The sequence below is a fragment of the Bos javanicus genome, chromosome 16 (genome assembly GCF_032452875.1).
Source record: "Bos javanicus breed banteng chromosome 16, ARS-OSU_banteng_1.0, whole genome shotgun sequence".
Lineage (NCBI taxonomy): Eukaryota > Metazoa > Chordata > Mammalia > Artiodactyla > Bovidae > Bos > Bos javanicus.
The window spans coordinates 73,225,751-73,243,047 of NC_083883.1; the positions used below are offsets into that span (position 1 = coordinate 73,225,751).

Here is a 17,297-nt window from a genome sequence, read left to right on the forward strand (position 1 = left end):
GGCCATTCCCGAGCCAGCCTGCCAGGGTGTGAATCTTCCATCGGCCTCACCAGCTGTGCAACCTTGTGCCAGTCACTTAAACATTCTTGACTCAGATTCTTTATTAATCAAATGAAGATAATAGTAGTAGCTACCATTAAGATAAATCATGTATGCCAAATGGTTAGAACAATAACTCTTACATAGTAAAACCATGTAAATGCTAGTTGTCATTTTTACTGTCATCATTACTTACTTATTCATTCATTAAACAACTATCTGGGCCCCCAGTGCCCAAACGGGTGGGGTCACTTGCCTTATAGCTATGAGACAGTGGACTTGGGATTAGCACCACTGAGTCAGGAAAGAAGGACAGTTCTGTCCGGTGGGATAGTTTACAGCTCCCGACTTCTTGGCATCCTGGGTAGTGGGAAGCTGGGGGATCTGACATTCTGGAGGGAGGGTGGAGAGAGGCACTGTGACCCACAGTGTCACCTGGCAACTAAATACCTCCAATTCTGCTCTTGAAAAGCTTAAGAGACTAACGGTGGTTCAGTGAGGAAAATCAGCAGATGCTAGAGGTGCTGAGACCAGAGCTGTCAACAATGAGAAAGTGATTTCAATTTCTGTTCTTATCATTGGAGGAGGTATAAGAGGCCCTGTCTGTGGTCCTTGTGCTGGTCCAATTTAGTTCACCATGGTGACAGTAGTACCTTCTGAATAGTTTCTTTTTTCCATTTTGAGATGGTATTAAAAAAAAGTTTGAGCTTTGTGTGAGCTTATAACTTTAGGAATAGACAACTGAAAATGACCCCAGTTAAGGTTAACATGCTTGTTTAAATGACTTCAAAAAGTACGTGTCATTTTTAGATGGCTTTGCTAATTAGATTCTTTTTGATGACTCATAGTGGAGAAATAGGGCTCCCATTGTGAAGTAAAGCAAGGCCTGGGTTTGCAAACCTGCAAGGCAGCCTACTGTTAGCCAGGTAAGACTGTACTTAATGGTCATCTCTTTGCAATCACGAACTCAGCAAGCACAAAATAAGTGAAAGTAGCAAATTATTAGGAGACCTTTTCAACTTGCGTCTGACCTTCTCGATTCATTTGCAGAAGTAATTGCCTGTGGAAATTGCTGGGCCTTTATCTGTGGTGCTATTAAACCACTGGTTGGAATGAGGTGGCACAGACTGCATTGTTAATGGGTTACCATGGGGTCGGAGCTGTTGTTTTTATTCGACAGATGAGAAATAGCTGAAAATAACCTTCTGTCTCCCTGTAAGAATTCTGCTTGTTAAGTGACAGTCACCACCACGGCAGAGGTTTAACGTGGTATAGGAATTTGTGCTATTCTTAGCAAGATATTAAATGAGAGTTTGCAGGCTTTTCTTGTTATAAAATAGGGAATGTTAGGAGGGTTTTATATTCTCTGATTTGGGGGGAATAGCTGTCCAACTTGAAGAATGAGGGTATAGTTCAGTTCAGTTCTCAGTCGTGCCCGACTCTTTGCAACCCCATGAGCTGCCAGGCCTCCCTGTCCGACACCAACTCCTAGAGCCCACCCAAACTCATGCCCATTGAGTTGGTGATGCCATCCAACCGTCTCATCCTCTGTTGTCCCCTTCTCCTCCCGCCTTCAGTCTTTCCCAGCAGCAGGGTCTATTCTAACGAGTCAGTTCTTCACAGTAGGTGGCCCAAAGAGGGCATAGTGCTGGCAGGAAATTCAGAGCTGAGTGTAGTGTTTCCATTGGTGTCCCCGGCATCAAGTCGCTGACCTGTGGGGTTACTCTCTCATTCTCTCCTGGCTTTATTGCCATTGTTCTGTCCAATAAGGTCAGCTGTCTTCATAGCCTCTAGTGCTTCCTCAATATGGCCCATTATTTTTTCCCTCCTCTGGCCATTCTCCTTCCTTGGGGTAAGGCCTTATGCTTAAAACTTAGGGAAATACTGAGGATGAGGATGAGGTAAAGCAGAGCTTCTCAAACTTCAGGGGGCATCAACAGCACCTGGAGAGTTTGAAAAAACACAAATTTCTGGACCTCACCCCGGACATTCTGATTCAGTAGGTCTGGGGTGGGCCTGAGAACTTGCATTTCTACCAAATGCCTGTGCCCAAGACCAAGCTTTGAGAAGCTCTTGTGCAATATTATGATTCATGGTAAGGAATGCATGTTTAGTCTTTGTCCCTGTCTTTGGCACAGAGCTGCTAAAACCCTTGCCATTTTCTGTGATGAAAGCAATAAAGGTGTCTCTTGATGTGTTAACGAGGCGACTTGTGGACCCCACCAAAGGATGGAGGCTGGTTGCCAGTGGAGCCAGCCACGTGATAGAGACTTGGAACTTTCAGTCCCACCCCTGACCTGGGAAAGGAGAGAAACTGGAGACTGAGTTCAGTCACCAGTGATGCAATCCAGCATGCCTATGTAATGAATCTGCCATCAAAACTCAGAAGGATGGATCTGGAGAACTTTCAGGTTCATGAACCCGAGTGCTTCCATGTACCACCCTGCTAGACCCCAGACTCCACAGGGGCAGAAGTCTCTTTGTTTGGAGCCTCACCCTATATGTGTCTTCATCTGGCTGTTGATTTGTATCCCTTAATATCCTTTGTGATAAACCAGTGATCTAGTGAGTAAACTCCGGGAGTTGGTGATGGACAGGGAGGCCTGGTGTGCTGCAGTTCATGGGATCACAAACAGTTGGACACGACTGAGCAACTGAACTGAACTGAGTGAGTAAGTGAATTTCCTGGGTTCTCTGAGCCCCTCTAGCAAATGAATGTAATACAAAGAGGATGTAGTGGGACTCTCTGACGTGCAACCAGACAATGAGAAGCACAGGTGACGACCTAGACTTGCATTGGGAACTGAAGTAGAGGGCTGTCTTGGGATTGAGCCCTCAGCTTATTGGAATCTGATGGTCTCAGAAATGAGCTGAATTGTAAGACATCCAGTTGGTGTCAGAGAATTGGTGATAGCGTGTGGGAAAAGTGAACCCACATTGTGTTTGGATCGAGCTCTCTTTGTGCATGCTAAAGTCAGTTGTGTCCGATTCTTCGTGACCCTATGGACTCGAGCCCTCCAGGCTCCTCTGTCCATGGGATTCTCCAGGCAAGAACACTGGAGTAGGTTGCCATTTCCTCCTCTGGGGGATCTTCTCAATCCAGGGATTGAACCCCTGTCTCCTGTGTTGGCAGGCAGGTTCTTTACCACTAGCACCGCCTGGGAAGCCCAGGTTCTAGTTCTCTTTGTACCTTGTATAATTGAACCTAGACAAACTCCCCTTTTTGGAATAGTGTCTTCAAGTGTTAGTCAGCTGCGTTTACTGAGCACCTACTGAATGCAAAGGAATATGCCCCTGAAGTGACCCCACCACTTCCTGCAATCTGGAAAGTCACTATTTAAGGACAAGCACAAACCTATATACTGCAGGAGGAGGTACCCACACAAAGCCGAGGACTGAGGAGACTGGAGTCAGGGGTGATTGATGGAGGGATGTTCACTGTGGGTGGTTCCAAAGAGGAAACTAAGATTTATTTCCAATCCACCCCATGCCAGCATTGTGGCTGGCATTTATCGCGTTAACTCATTGAATCTTCACTGAGACTCTGAGAGGTGGAGATTACCCTCTCCCTTTCATAAATGAGGAAACTGGGGTTCTTATGACTTGAGTTAGTGGCAGGACCAATAATTTATACTCTCGGTTCCTTCTCTTCGGAGCCTGAGCTGTGTTCACTGAACCATGCTGCTTCCCAGCACATGACTCACTTGAGTATTGAGCTAATGTTTGTTGAATTAAAATATCTGATGATTAACTTAGTGAAGGAACATTTCCAGGAAATAACCTGGAAATGGTCCTTAACCATTCTGCGATTAATTCTTGTTATTTTATATTGAGCATTTATTTTGTACCAGGTACTGTGATAAGCAATTTATATATATTATACCACTTATTTAAAAATAAACCAAAAGGTAATTATTAAAGTCTACTATATATGATGAAATTTAGAGAGGGTGAACCCATCATCCCAAGGTTGGGGGTGGAACCAGGGTTCCAAATTGCACCTTTTTGTCTAAAGCGCAAACTGCATTCTCCTATGCTGGTTTGATCTGCTGGCATGGCAAGGAGCCTTTACTTCTTTTCCTTCCCTTTGTTGCTACACATTTCTTCCCAGACAATGAGTTGCATAGCTATGGGCTTCAAGTCACAGGAAATAAGGTTTTGAAAGTGAGTTGCCAGTCACCACGCCAATATAAACGTCCTCACGCCCACTCTGTCATTACCCCATTAGAATAAGAAAAGCAGTAACAGCAGCAAAGACCGAAAATACAGTAACAAAATTAGATGTGTTGCTGTCATGTGGGCCAGATGACATGAAATGAGGACTAGATCTAGTTTCCAGGCCTATTCCCTACCCTCTCTTCCTGTCTCCACTGCCCCCCACCCGACCACGTACACTTATCCTTCAGTTCTTCCTAATCCACAAGCAGCTTCATTCAGAACCACTCAGTAGTCATTCTGTCAGCTGGTATGTCAAAGTTCTTCAACATTTATGGATTTTAGAGATTCCTTTGAAAGCATCTGTTTGTACACGATGTGCTGGTTTCAGACATGTCTCTTCTGGACTGCCATATTTTCCTGTAATGATAAATTTTGAGTCCACCTGAGGCTCAGATGGTGAAGAATCTGCCCGCAATGCAGGAGACCTGGGTTCAATCCCTGGGTTGGGAAGATCCCCTGGAGGAGGGCATGGCAACCCACTCCTGTATTCTTGCCTGGAGAATCCCATGGACAAAGGAGCCTGGCGGGCTGCAGTCCATGGGATCGCAAAGAGTTGGACACGACTGAGAGACTAAGCACAGCACAGCGTGCAAATAAAAGACAGACTCCGTTCAGACTACCATTCCTCATTATTGTCTTGAGGAAATGTTCTTGGGTGTGTGTATTCTTTACAGGTGACTACAGGACTTCCCTGGTGGCTCAGATGGTAAAGCGTCTGCCTACAATGCGGGAGACCGGGGTTCAATCCCTGGGTTGGGAAGATCTCCTGGAGAAGGAAATGGCAACCCACTCCAGTATTCTCGCCTGGAGAATCCCATGGACAGAGGAGCCTGGTAGACTACAGTCCATGGGGTCTCAAAGAGTCCAACACGACTGAGCGACTTCACTTTCACTTTTTCACAGGACAATGAGCTGTGAGGATAGATACACTGAGGGTCTGTATGTTCCTGCTTCATACTCCCGACACTTTAACACCGTATCCCATTTTCCTAACAATCCAGGGAGGTAAACAGGTATTTTTCCTGCTGTCAGATGAATAGAAATGAAGGGGGAACGAAGTAATTTGCCTCTGGCCACACAGCTCTTAAGTGGCTGAGCTGACATTTCAACCCAGGAGGGTGTAACTCTGAGGATAACATCTTTCCTTCAGATAACATTATGGGTGCACAGGTTTCTGCATTCACTGAGCAGGGTTTGCTGGGCTACACCTAACATAGGAAGCAGAAGATTCAAAATCTGAGCTGTTTCTCTGCCTTCTTAGACTCTACTTTCTGTATGTCATTCATGTCGTGGAAGTGGAAGAACGTCTCTGAACTGCTTGGAAATCTCAGTGCCTATGTTAGGTGTGTTAATAACCTTCCCTCCAAACTCACCTGCGTAGCTACCCGACTTAATGAGCATTTCGTCCTCATCAGATGGCTGGCTAATGGGGAATTAAGGATCATTAGACTGGTGATTTTGTTTTAAGGGAAATTCATATAACATGTCTTTTTCCTTTTTCTTCAAAAAAAAAAAAATGAAATTAAGCCTCATTTTAAAAAAAGAGCTGTAGTGAGGCATGATCTTAATGGATATTGAATTTCAGGCGCTATCTAGTTTAAAACAAATTTAGAAAGAGCTTCTATTTCCTCAATTTTTCTTGTTGGTACCTATGAAACCTGGGCGTGCTGCATAGCCAGAGAAGAAGAAGCATTAAAGAAGCAAGGAGGGGAGAGAGGGAGAGAGAATGTTATAGTCTATATTCAGAAACTGGGCTTTTTATAGATAAGCAACTCTTTCCATCTACCTTTGCACTTAAAAGAAAAAAGAAAAATCAGTGAATACCCAATGTGCTTATTTGAAGAGGAAATCAAAACTAATGTTTGTGTCCATAGAGTTTGACAACATATTGTAAATTAAAATTTGGATTGTAATAGAAGATAGACTTAGTAGCATGTTTCCCAAAGTTCCCAGGAGTAGCAGCATCACCTGGGAGCTTGTTAGAATAAAAACTCTCCAGGGCCCACCTTGGTGGCTCGAATGGTAAAGAATCTGCCTGCAGTGCAGGAGACCCGGGTTCGATTTCTGGGTCAGGAAGATCCCCTGGAGAAGGGAATGGCAACCCACTCCAGTATTCTTGCCTGGAAAATCCCATGGACAGAGGAGCGTGGTGGGCTACAGTCCATGGGGTTTCAAAGAGTCAGACACGACTGAGCAACTTTCTTTTTTTTTTTCGGGCCTGCCGAATACCTACTGAATCAGAAATTAGGGTTAAGGCCCCCTCAAACTGTTAAAAACCCTGATGAACTTTTGCTGGGTATTAAGAGTACAGAAACAAACATAGGTTTGAGGGTAGAGTCTTCTTTATATTCTAGTTTATTATGTGGAATTCCACACTGAACCAAGTCAGTGTGGATAGACCCATAAACAACCAATAGAGGGCAATGATTTTTAAATGATTACAAAAAGGAAAAAGATTCATATTCTTTACTCTAAGTTTTGATAGAAATAAGCTTTGCCGGCTGAAGTGGCGCCTTATTATTTACAGTTATTTTTCTTCTTGAATTTTGAAGTCCGTTATGCTGTGCAAGTTTGTTTATTAAAAGTTGGAGTGCATTTCCAACAGAAATAATTTTATGAATAATGACCAACTTCCTGGAGAAGCCTACAAGTCTGTTTAACCCACCAATTATTAGAAGTATGCTGGGGACACCCCTGGCAATCCCATGGCTCAGACTCCGCGCTTCCAATGCAGGGAGTGCAGGTTCAGTCCCTGATTGGGGAACTAAGATCCCGCATGCTTCGTGGCACTGCCAAAAAATAAGTAACAAAGCAAACAAAATAAAGAATCAGATTGTTATATGCCAGTGAGAGTTGACAGCTCTGCAGAAGCTGGTCACCTGGCATTCCAGAGATGCCCTTCTAACAACAGGACAGTTTCCTCCCTTCTTGGCTTCCCCTTGGTAGCAGGTAGGTGAGCTGCATCTGGAGTAGGTCTACCAAAGGGGGACAGGAGAGGGGAGGGGTGTGGCTGAGAACAGTCTGTCATATGTTGCAGAGAATGGTCAGCAGCTTAGGACCTGTGGCCTGTTCAACACTCCTTAGTAGACTCCCTCCTTGAGCATCTTTCTGTCCCACCAAAGATCCTAGGGGTTGTGCTTCCTCCTTCCTTTTCCATTGCCTTTAATATATTGTGTCCAACTAGGGCTTCCTAATATTTGGGGCTCATAGAACAGACTCTCAGTTTCCCTTCTCCCTTGCCTTTTGAGGAACTGCAAGGAATTTTATCCAGGTGCTAAAAGAAAGCTGACTAGAAGTTTAAAAAGTGTCCTTACTAATGCTGATCCTTCCATCAGCGCGTCCATGATTGCTGTCACCACCCTGCTCATCTACTTTTCTCACCTCTCCTCTGCTCGCTTCTCTTTTCCTTTCCTTGTCACTTTGATCTGCTGGCACTTTGATCTGCTGGAGGAAAGTTAACAAAAAAAAAGAAAGAGAGAAAAGTATAGAAATAGCCCAAGAAAATGTTCTTAAAACGAAGGGCATAAATTCTTGGGTTGAAAGGGCTTATTGAAAGCCTAGCACAATGGATGGAACCTGAACCAGAGCAAATGGTACATCTTCATGCATTTTTAGAACATTGTAAAAAGTGAATTTCTAGAGAGGAGAAAGAAAACAGGTTCAGTATGAAAGAGGAAGGGTCTGAATACTTCTGACTTCTCAACAGCAAGACAGTGGGGAAATGCTCCCAAAATTCTGGGAGAAATGATTTCTAATCTAGAATTATGCACCCAGACAAATTATTACCTGACTATGAGTCAACATGTTAGGTCTCAAAGGTTTTGCTCCCTTATAGCCCTTCTCAGAAAGCTATTAGAGGATGTCTTTGACCAACAAAAAGGAATAAGCCAAAACAGCAGAAGACATAAGATGCAGAAATTGAAGGCTCAGACTCAATAGGTGGAGTGACTTCCTGGGTGGACACGTCCACACAGCTACAATGGAACAGTTGAGAAGCCTCCAGGGAGGACTTCTTTGAGGAAATGAAGTGGATAGACGAACTAATGGGTTTTAATATATTAAGAAGAGACATATTTATCTGTGGGAGAGTCTGGAGTCAAATTAGCGACAACTAAACCAAGCAAATGAAAAGACAAAGTCTATTATTAGAAAACATTGCAGGAAAGGAAAAGTAACCACTGTCGTCATGTGAAATGTAACCACAAGACTTACTGTGACTGGCATTCATCTAGTTATAATATAAACAGATAGTTGTCTAACCAAAATGATGGTATATTTTGGGAGGGTGGGACAATGGGAAAATGTATTGGGTTTGAGTATGAGATTGGAAGTAGGGGAAGGGGAAGTGAGTGGAAGCTAAATTCTCAGAGGTCAGTGGCTAACACCTGAAACTGAAGTATCTGGACACGGCAATCTGAGCGTGATATTCAAATGTGGAGATCAGTAGCGAAGCAATCAGCTACTTGAGAGTGGGTGCTTCTGCAGAAGAGGAGACAGGGTGAAAAGGAAGAAGGCCGAGGGGACTAAGGATTTTATGAAATCTTAGCCACTTAACTCTTCCCTGGCTCAGAGGGTAAAGCGTCTGCCTGCAATGCAGGAGACCCAGGTTTGATCCCTGGATTGGAAAGATTCCCTGGAGAAGGAAATGGCAACCCACTCCAGTACTCTTGCCTGGAAAATCCCATGGACGGAAAGGCCTGGTGGGCTACAGTCCATAGGGTCGCAAAGAGTCGGACACGACTGAGCGACTTCACTCAGTCACTCACTAACTCTTTAAACAGTGTGTATGTATAATGTATACAAAAAGAATTACTAAACTTTCTAAAGAGAGATGAAAACTTTTGCTGCCTTTTCTCCCAAAGTCCATGCAGAGATTTCTAATTAAGGATCAGAGAATATTGTTTTATTTTTCTCTGGATGGGACACAGAGCTTTGGTGTGATAGAATGTTAACTGTTTTTTTTTTCTTTTTTTTTAACCTGCTCTTATCCAAATCCACATTTTGTGTTGGGGTTGGGAAAGGCCCTCTTACTTCTTTAGCTCTTGGGAGGACGCAACTGATCCACACTGAGAGTCACCCAGGGTGCGCTCTGCACTGTGGAGTTCAGCCCTGACAGTGACATGACAGTCTCCCTCTCTCCCTCCCCACATCTCATTCAAACGTGTTCAAGTCATAGCTTGACTTCAAGTCTTCCAGTTCTGTTTTGAGTATTTAAGGGCATAATACATCATATATAGACATCAGTAAATAAAATACACATGTTCAAAACATATAACTGTTGGACCATAAAGAAGGCTGAGCACCAAAGAATTGATGCTTTTGAACTGTGGTGCTGGAGAAGACTCTTGAGAGTCCCTTGGACTGCAAGGAGATCAAACCAGTCAGTTCTAAAGGAGATCAGTCCTGATTCACTGGAAGGACTGATGCTGAAGCTCCAATACTTTGGCCACTCCTGATGTGAAGAGCCGACTCATTGGAAAAGCCTGATGCTGGGAAAGAGTGAGGCCAAGAGGAAAAGGGGGCAACAGAGGGTGAGACAGTTGGATGGCATCAACTCAATGGATATGAGTTTGTGCAAACTCCAGGAGAGAGTGAAGGACAAGGAAGCCTGGCACGCTTCAGTCCATGGGGTTGCAAAGAGTCAGACACAACTGAACAACAATAAACCCCACTTCACATAAAATTAGAGAAGGGACATTGAGAGAAGAAGTATCCATTTTTAATAATAATGATATTTCATAATAGTAATAATTGAATAAGGTCCTCCTGCTTATTTAACTTATATGCAGAGTAAATCATGAGAAACGCTGGGCTGGAAGAAGCACAAGCTGGAATCAAGATTGCTGGGAAAAATATCAATAACCTTAGATATGCAGATGACACCACCCTTATGGCAGAAAGTGAAGAGGAACTAAAAAGCCTCTTGATGAAAGTGAAAATGGAGAGTGAAAAAGTTGGCTTAAAGCTCAACATTCAGAAAATGAAGATCATGGCATCCGGTCCCGTCACTTCATGGGAAATAGATGGGGAAACAGTGGAAACAGTGTCAGACTTTACTTTTTGGGCTCCAAAATCACTGCAGATGGTGACTGCAGCCATGAAATTAAAAGACGCTTACTCCTTGGAAGGAAGGTTAATGCACACCTAGATAGCATATTCAAAAGCAGAGACATTACTTTGCCAACAAAGGTTCGTCTAGTCAAGGCTATGGTTTTTCCTGTGGTCATGTATGGATGTGAGAGTTGGACTGTGAAGAAAGCTGAGTGCCGAACAATTGATGTTTTTGAACTGTGGTGTTGGAGAAGACTCTTGAGAGTCCCTTGGACTGCAAGGAGATCCAACCAGTCCATTCTGAAGGAGATCAGCCCTGGGATTTCTTTGGAAGGAATGATGCTGAAGCTGAAACTCCAGTACTTTGGCCACCTCATGTGAAGAGTTGACTCATTGGAAAAGACTCTGATGCTGGGAGGGATTGGGGGCAGGAGGAGAAGGGGATGACAGAGGATGAGATGGCTGGATGGCATCACTGACTCGATGGATATGAGTCTGAGTGAACTCCAGGAGTTGGTGATGGACAGGGAGGCCTGGCATGCTGCGATTCATGGGGTCGCAAAGAGTCAGACACGACTGAACGACTGAACTGAACTGAACTGAACTGAACTGAAAGATCCTCCTGTGGAGCCTTAACCTTCCAGAATGCCTCAGAAGCAGGCAGGGGTGGGAAGAGTGGGCATCACTGCCTTAACTGACCAGCACACCAGTTTCTCAGACCTGCCCCTGGTTCTCAGATCATGGACAAGAGAGCGATTTTGATTGTATTAATTTGTTGTAACTTTGTTTTTAAGCTTCAAGATTCAATTAACTTTCGGCAGCCATTCTGAGAAAGGCACTTCTACTTGGCATGGATGACCTCTGGTTCATGGTGGAGCAGAAAACCGAGCTGAGGCAGGACTGCCATGCAGGCTCGTTGAGTGAGAGTCAGACTCCCTGGGAACAAAGCTGTCCTTGATCACACTTGGTGCCATCACTGGACAGGAGGAGCTATGGCCCCTCTTGTGTTTGAGGCTATTTACGAGCTTAGAAGATCTGGCATCTGCGTTCTTCAGGTTGGATGACTTCTGCTTTTCATCTGGCTCCTTTTGTTCAGATGGGCACCACTCCTGGCACCTGTCCAGAGCTGGCAGCATGCTTTCCCATCCTCATTTACAGTTCTTGTTGGATAGATTTGTGTCTTCAGTTTTCCAGGCAGCTGTGTCCAATGCTGCCAGATTTAACTGAAGATTTCCTTCCCTTCCCCTATATCTCTGCCTTTCTTTTATTTTCCCTCCCTTAGTCTGTCAACCCGAGGAAGATTATTCAGAAGAAATGATTGGGGTGTGTCTGTACAGTGGGTTATATTCATCGGTAGAGAGCAATGAACTGTTGATACACACAAGAGTGTGGCTGGACCTGAGGGGCTTTTTACTCAGTGAAAAAAGCCAGTCTCAAAAGCTCACGTACTGTATGATGCTATTTCTATGATGTTCTTGAGATGATGTAATTATCAAAAGGGAGAAGGGATTAGTGGTTGCTGGGGGAGTGAGTATAAAGGGGTAGAAAAGGGAGGTGGCTGTGGTGATGGAAGAGTTCTGTATTTTGATTGTGGTGCTTGGTACACATGAATGTACACGTGATCAAATGATGCATAACTATAGCTGTACTCTGTAACAATGTAAATCACTCAGTTTTTCTGTTATCCTCCACTTATATAAGCTGTAACCAGTGAGGCAATTAGGCGAAGGGTACGCACATGGATCTCTCTGTACTGTCTACAGCTTTCTGTGAATTTATAATTATTTTTAAGGTAACACTTTTTTTCTTAATAAAACAAATTATTGATACATGCAACAACATGGATCAATCTCAGACTAATTAGACTGAATGAAATAAGCCAGGCAAAAAAGGAAACAGAAGAAAATACAGATAATTAGACTACATCAAAACTAAAACCTTTAATGCTGCAAACCATACCATCAAGAAAGTGAAAAGACAACCCACATGATATGAGACAGTATTTGCAAATCGTATCTGATAAAGGATTTATATCTAGAATATATTAATAACTTATAATAAGACAAGTCCAGTTGAAAATGGGCATAGGATTTGAGTGGACATTCTCTGAAGAAAACATGCCAATGGTCATTAAGCACATTAAAAGATGTTTAACATCATCACTCATGTGAGAAATGCAAACCAAAGCTTCAGAGAGAGAGCAGTTTAAACTCACTAGGTTGGCAATAATCAAAAAGACAGGTGATAACAAGTGTTGATAAGGATATGGAGCCCTGTGGAACCCACAAACGCCACGAGTGGGAATGTAGAGTGGTGCAGCTACTGTGGAGGGTAGTTTGGCAGTGGTTCAAGGTGTTAAACATAATTACTGTACGACACAGTAATTTTACTCCAAAATAATTGAGAACATGTTCAGACAAAAGCTTGGACACAAGTATTCATAGCAGCACTATTTATCAGTAGAAAGGCCCCAATGCCTGTGAACGGATGAATGGATAAATGAAATAGGGAATATCCTTCCCATAGAACACTCAGATCAGATCAGATCAGTCGCTCAGTCGTGTCTGACTCTTTGCGACCCCATGAATCACAGCACGCCAGGCCTCCCTGTCCATCACCAACTCCCGGAGTTCACTCAGACTCACGTCCATCGAGTCAGTAATGCCATCCAGCCATCTCATCCTCTGTCTTCCCCTTCTCCTCCTGCCCCCAATCCCTCCCAGCATCAGAGTCTTTTCCAATGAGTCAACTCTTCACATGAGGTGGCCAAAGTACTGGAGTTTCAGCTTTAGCATCATTCCTTCCAAAGAAATCCCAGGGCTGATCTCCTTCAGAATGGACTGGTTGGATCTCCTTGCAGTCCAAGGGACTCTCAAGAGTCTTCTCCAACACCACAGTTCAAAAGCATCAATTCTTTGGCGCTCAGCCTTCTTCACAGTCCAACTCTCACACCCATACATGACCACAGGAAAAACCATAGCCTTGACTAGACGAACCTTTGTTGGCAAAGTAATGTCTCTGCTTTTGAATATGCTATCTAGGTGTGTCATAACCTTCCTTCCAAGGAGTAAGGGTCTTTTAATTTCATGGCTGCAGTCACCATCTGCAGCGATTTTGGAGCCCCCCAAAATAAAGTCTGACACTGCTTCCACTGTTTCCCCATCTATTTCCCATGAAGTGATGGGACCAGATGCCATGATCTTAGTTTTCTGAATGTTGAGCTTTAAGCCAACTTTTTCACTCTGCACTTTCACTTTCATCAAGAGGCTTTTTAGTTCCTCTTCACTTTCTGCCATGAGGGTGGTGTCATCTGCATATCTGAGGTTATTGATATTTCTCCCGGAAATCTTGATTCCAGTTTGTGTTTCTTCCAGTCCAGCATTTCTCATGATGTACTCTGCATATAAGTTAAATAAACAGGGTGACAATATACAGCCTTGATGAACTCCTTTTCCTATTTGGAACCAGTCTGTTGTTCCATGTCCAGTTCTAACTGTTGCTTCCTGACCTGCATACAGATTTCTCAAGAGGCAGGTCAGGTGGTCTGGTATTCCCATCTCTTTCAGAATTTTCCACAGTTTATTGTGATCCACACAGTCAAAGGCTTTGGCATGGTCAATAAAGCAGAAATAGATGTTTTTCTGGAACTCTCTTGCTTTTTCTATGATCCAGCGGAGGTTAGCAATTTGATGTCTGGTTCCTCTGCCTTTTCTAAAACCAGCTTGAACATCAGGAAGTTCACGGTTCACATATTGCTGAAGCCTGGCTTGGAGAATTTTGAGCATTACTTTACTAGCGTGTGAGATGAGTGCAATTGTGTGGTAGTTTGAGCATTCTTTGGCATTGCCTTTCTTTGGGATTGGAATGAAAACTAACCTTTTCCAGTCCTGTGGCCACTGCTGAGTTTTCCAAATTTGCTGGCATATTGAGTGCAGCACTTTCACAGCATCATGTTTCAGGATTTGGAATAGTTCAACTGAAATTCCCTCACCTCCACCAGCTTTGTTCATAGTGATGCTTCCTAAGGCCCACTTGACTTCACGTTCCACGATGTCTGGCTCTAGGTGAGTGATCACACCATCGTGATTATCTGGGTCGTGAAGATCTTTTTTGTACAGTTCTTCTGTGTATTCTTGCCATCTCTTCTTAATATCTTCTGCTTCTGTTAGGTCCATACCATTTCTGTCCTTTATCGAGTCCATCTTTGCATGAAATGTTCCTTTGGTATCTCTAATTTTCTTGAAGAGATTCCTAGTCTTTCCCATTCTGTTGTTTCCCTCTATTTCTTTGCATTGATCGCTGAAGAAGGCTTTCTTATCTCTTCTTGCTATTCTTTGGAACTCTGCATTCAGATGTTTATATCTTTCCTTTTCTTCTTTGCTTTTCACTTCTCTTCTTTTCACAGCTATTTGTAAGGCCTCCCCAGACAGCCATTTTGCTTTTTTTGCATTTCTTTTCCATGGGGATGGTCTTGATCCCTGTCTCCTGTACAGTGTCACGAACCTCAGTCCATAGTTCATCAGGCACTCTATCTATCAGATCTAGGCCCTTAAATCTATTTCTCACTTCCACTGTATAATCATAAGGGATTTGATTTAGGTCATACCTGAATGGTCTAGTGGTTTTCCCTACTTTATTCAATTGAAGTCTGAATTTGGCAATAAGGAGTTCATGGTCTGAGCCACAGTCAGCTCCTGGTCTTGTTTTTGCTGACTGTATAGAGCTTCTCCATCTTTGGCTGCAAAGAATATAATCAGTCTGATTTTGGTGTTGACCATCTGGTGATGTCCATGTATAGAGTCTTCTCTTGTGTTGTTGGAAGAGAGTGTTTGTTACGACCAGTGCATTTTCTCGGCAAAACTCTATTAGTCTTTGCCCTCCTTCATTCCGTATTCCAAGGCCAAATTTACCTGTAACTCCAGGTGTTTCTTGACTTCCTACTTTTGCATTCCAGTCCCCTATAATGAAAAGGACATCTTTTTTGGGTGTTAGTTCTAAAAGGTCTTATAGGTCTTCATAGAACTGTTCAACTTCAGCTTCTTCAGCGTTACTGGTTGGGGCATAGACTTGGATTACTGTGATATTTAATCAGTCAACAATAAAAAGAAATGAAGTACTGATACATGCTACAGCATGGATGAACCTTTAAAACATTATTCTAAATGAAAGAAGCTAGTTACAGGAGGCCACATATATTATTTAATTTGTATGAAATGTCCAGAATAGGCAAATCTATAGGGACAGAAAGTAGATTTTCAGTTGCCTAGGGCTAGGGGATTAGGGAGGAAATGAGGAATGACTAATAATGGGAACAGGGTTTCCTTTGGTGAAGCATGAAAATATTCTAAACTTAGATTGTGGTAATGATTGCACAGCTCTAGCAATGTACTAAAAGCCATTGAACTGTACACTTTAAATGGAGGTATTGTGTGGTGTTTAAAGAGAGTATGTACCATATGATTCCATTTATATAAAATATTTTAAAATGCAAGCTAGTCTACAGAAAGCATCAGCAGTTTCCTGGGGATAGAAGGGTCAGGGGGATTATAAATGGACATGACCAAATTTTTAGGGGTGATGGATATGCTACTGTCTTGATTGTGCTAATTGTTTCATGGGCATATATGTGTCAGAACCCACGAAGCTGTGTACTTTAACATGTACAGTTTATTGTATTTCAGTTCAGTCCCTCAGTCGTGTCCGACTCTTTGCAACCCCATGAATCGCAGCACGCCAGGCCTCCCTGTCCATCACCAACTCCCGGAGTCCACCCAAACCCATGTCCATCGAGTCGGTGATGCCATCCAACCATCTCATCCTCTGTTGTCCCCTTCTTCTCCTGCCCTCAATCTTTCCCAGCATCAGGGTCTTTTCCAATGAGTTGGCTCTCCGCATCAGGTAGCCAAAGTATTGGAGTTTCAGCTTCAAAATCAGTCCTTCCAGTGAACACCCAGGACTGATCTCCTTTAGGATGGACTGGTTGTATCTCCTTGCAGTCCAAGGGACTCTCAAGAGTCTTCTCCAACACCACAGTTCAAAAGCATCAATTCTTCGGCACTCAGCTTTCTTCACAGTCCAACTCTCACATCTGTACGTGACCACTGGAAAAACCATAGCCTTGACTAGATGGACCTTTGTTGGCAAAGTAATGTCTCTGCTATTGAATGTGCTGTCATTGTATTTCAGTCACTTCTTTTTTAAAATAAGCCATAGCAAACACATACGTAATTCACTAATGTGACAAACACTTTGTTGGGCACTAGTGTAGCACCAGCTCCCAGGGTTTCATGGCAAAGAAAAGCTGAGTCCAGCCTGCAGGACTACCCTGTGAGGGCACAGGCGAGCACGAATATGATTGCAAAATGGTGTGTACAACCTGAGCTCGACAGAAACACAGTCTCTGACTTGGGATTTTTTGGCTTTACAGTGGTGCAAAATTGATATGCCTTCAGAAACGGTACTTCCAATTTGAATTTTGATCTTTTCCTGGGCTAGTGATGTACAGAGTGATTCTCTCGGGATGCTGGGCAAGTGGCAGTGAGCTGCAGCTCCTAGTCAGCCATGCGATCATAAAGGGAAACAACCATCTTGCTTTTGACTTTCAGTACAGTATTTAATAAATTACATAAGATATTCACACTTTATTATAAAATAGGCTTTGTGTTACATTGCCCAACTGTAAGCTAATGTATGTGTTCTGAGCATGTCTAAGGTAATTAGGCTGAGCTGCGATTCATGGGGTCGCAAAGAGTCGGACACGACTGAGCGACTCATCTGATCTGATGATGTTCGGTAGGTTACATGTATAAGTGCATTTTTAACTTAAGATATTTCCAACTTATGATGGGTTTATCTGGATGCAATGTATGATAAAGTTGAGTTAGATTTGTATGCTTGGGGAGTCTCATAGTCACCCTTGTGGGGACAGATGGAGGGGAGGAGTGTTGGGGAGGCTTCCTGGAAGAGGTAGCACTTGAGCTTAGCATCCA

The 17,297-nt window shown here is 43.3% G+C and overlaps 1 protein-coding gene across 2 annotated transcripts in view; it reads left to right on the top strand.

The window, feature by feature from the left end:
* Window positions 1-17,297, top strand: part of KCNH1 (potassium voltage-gated channel subfamily H member 1) — a 448,093-nt gene that overhangs the window by 292,645 nt on the left and 138,151 nt on the right. The window lies entirely within an intron of this gene.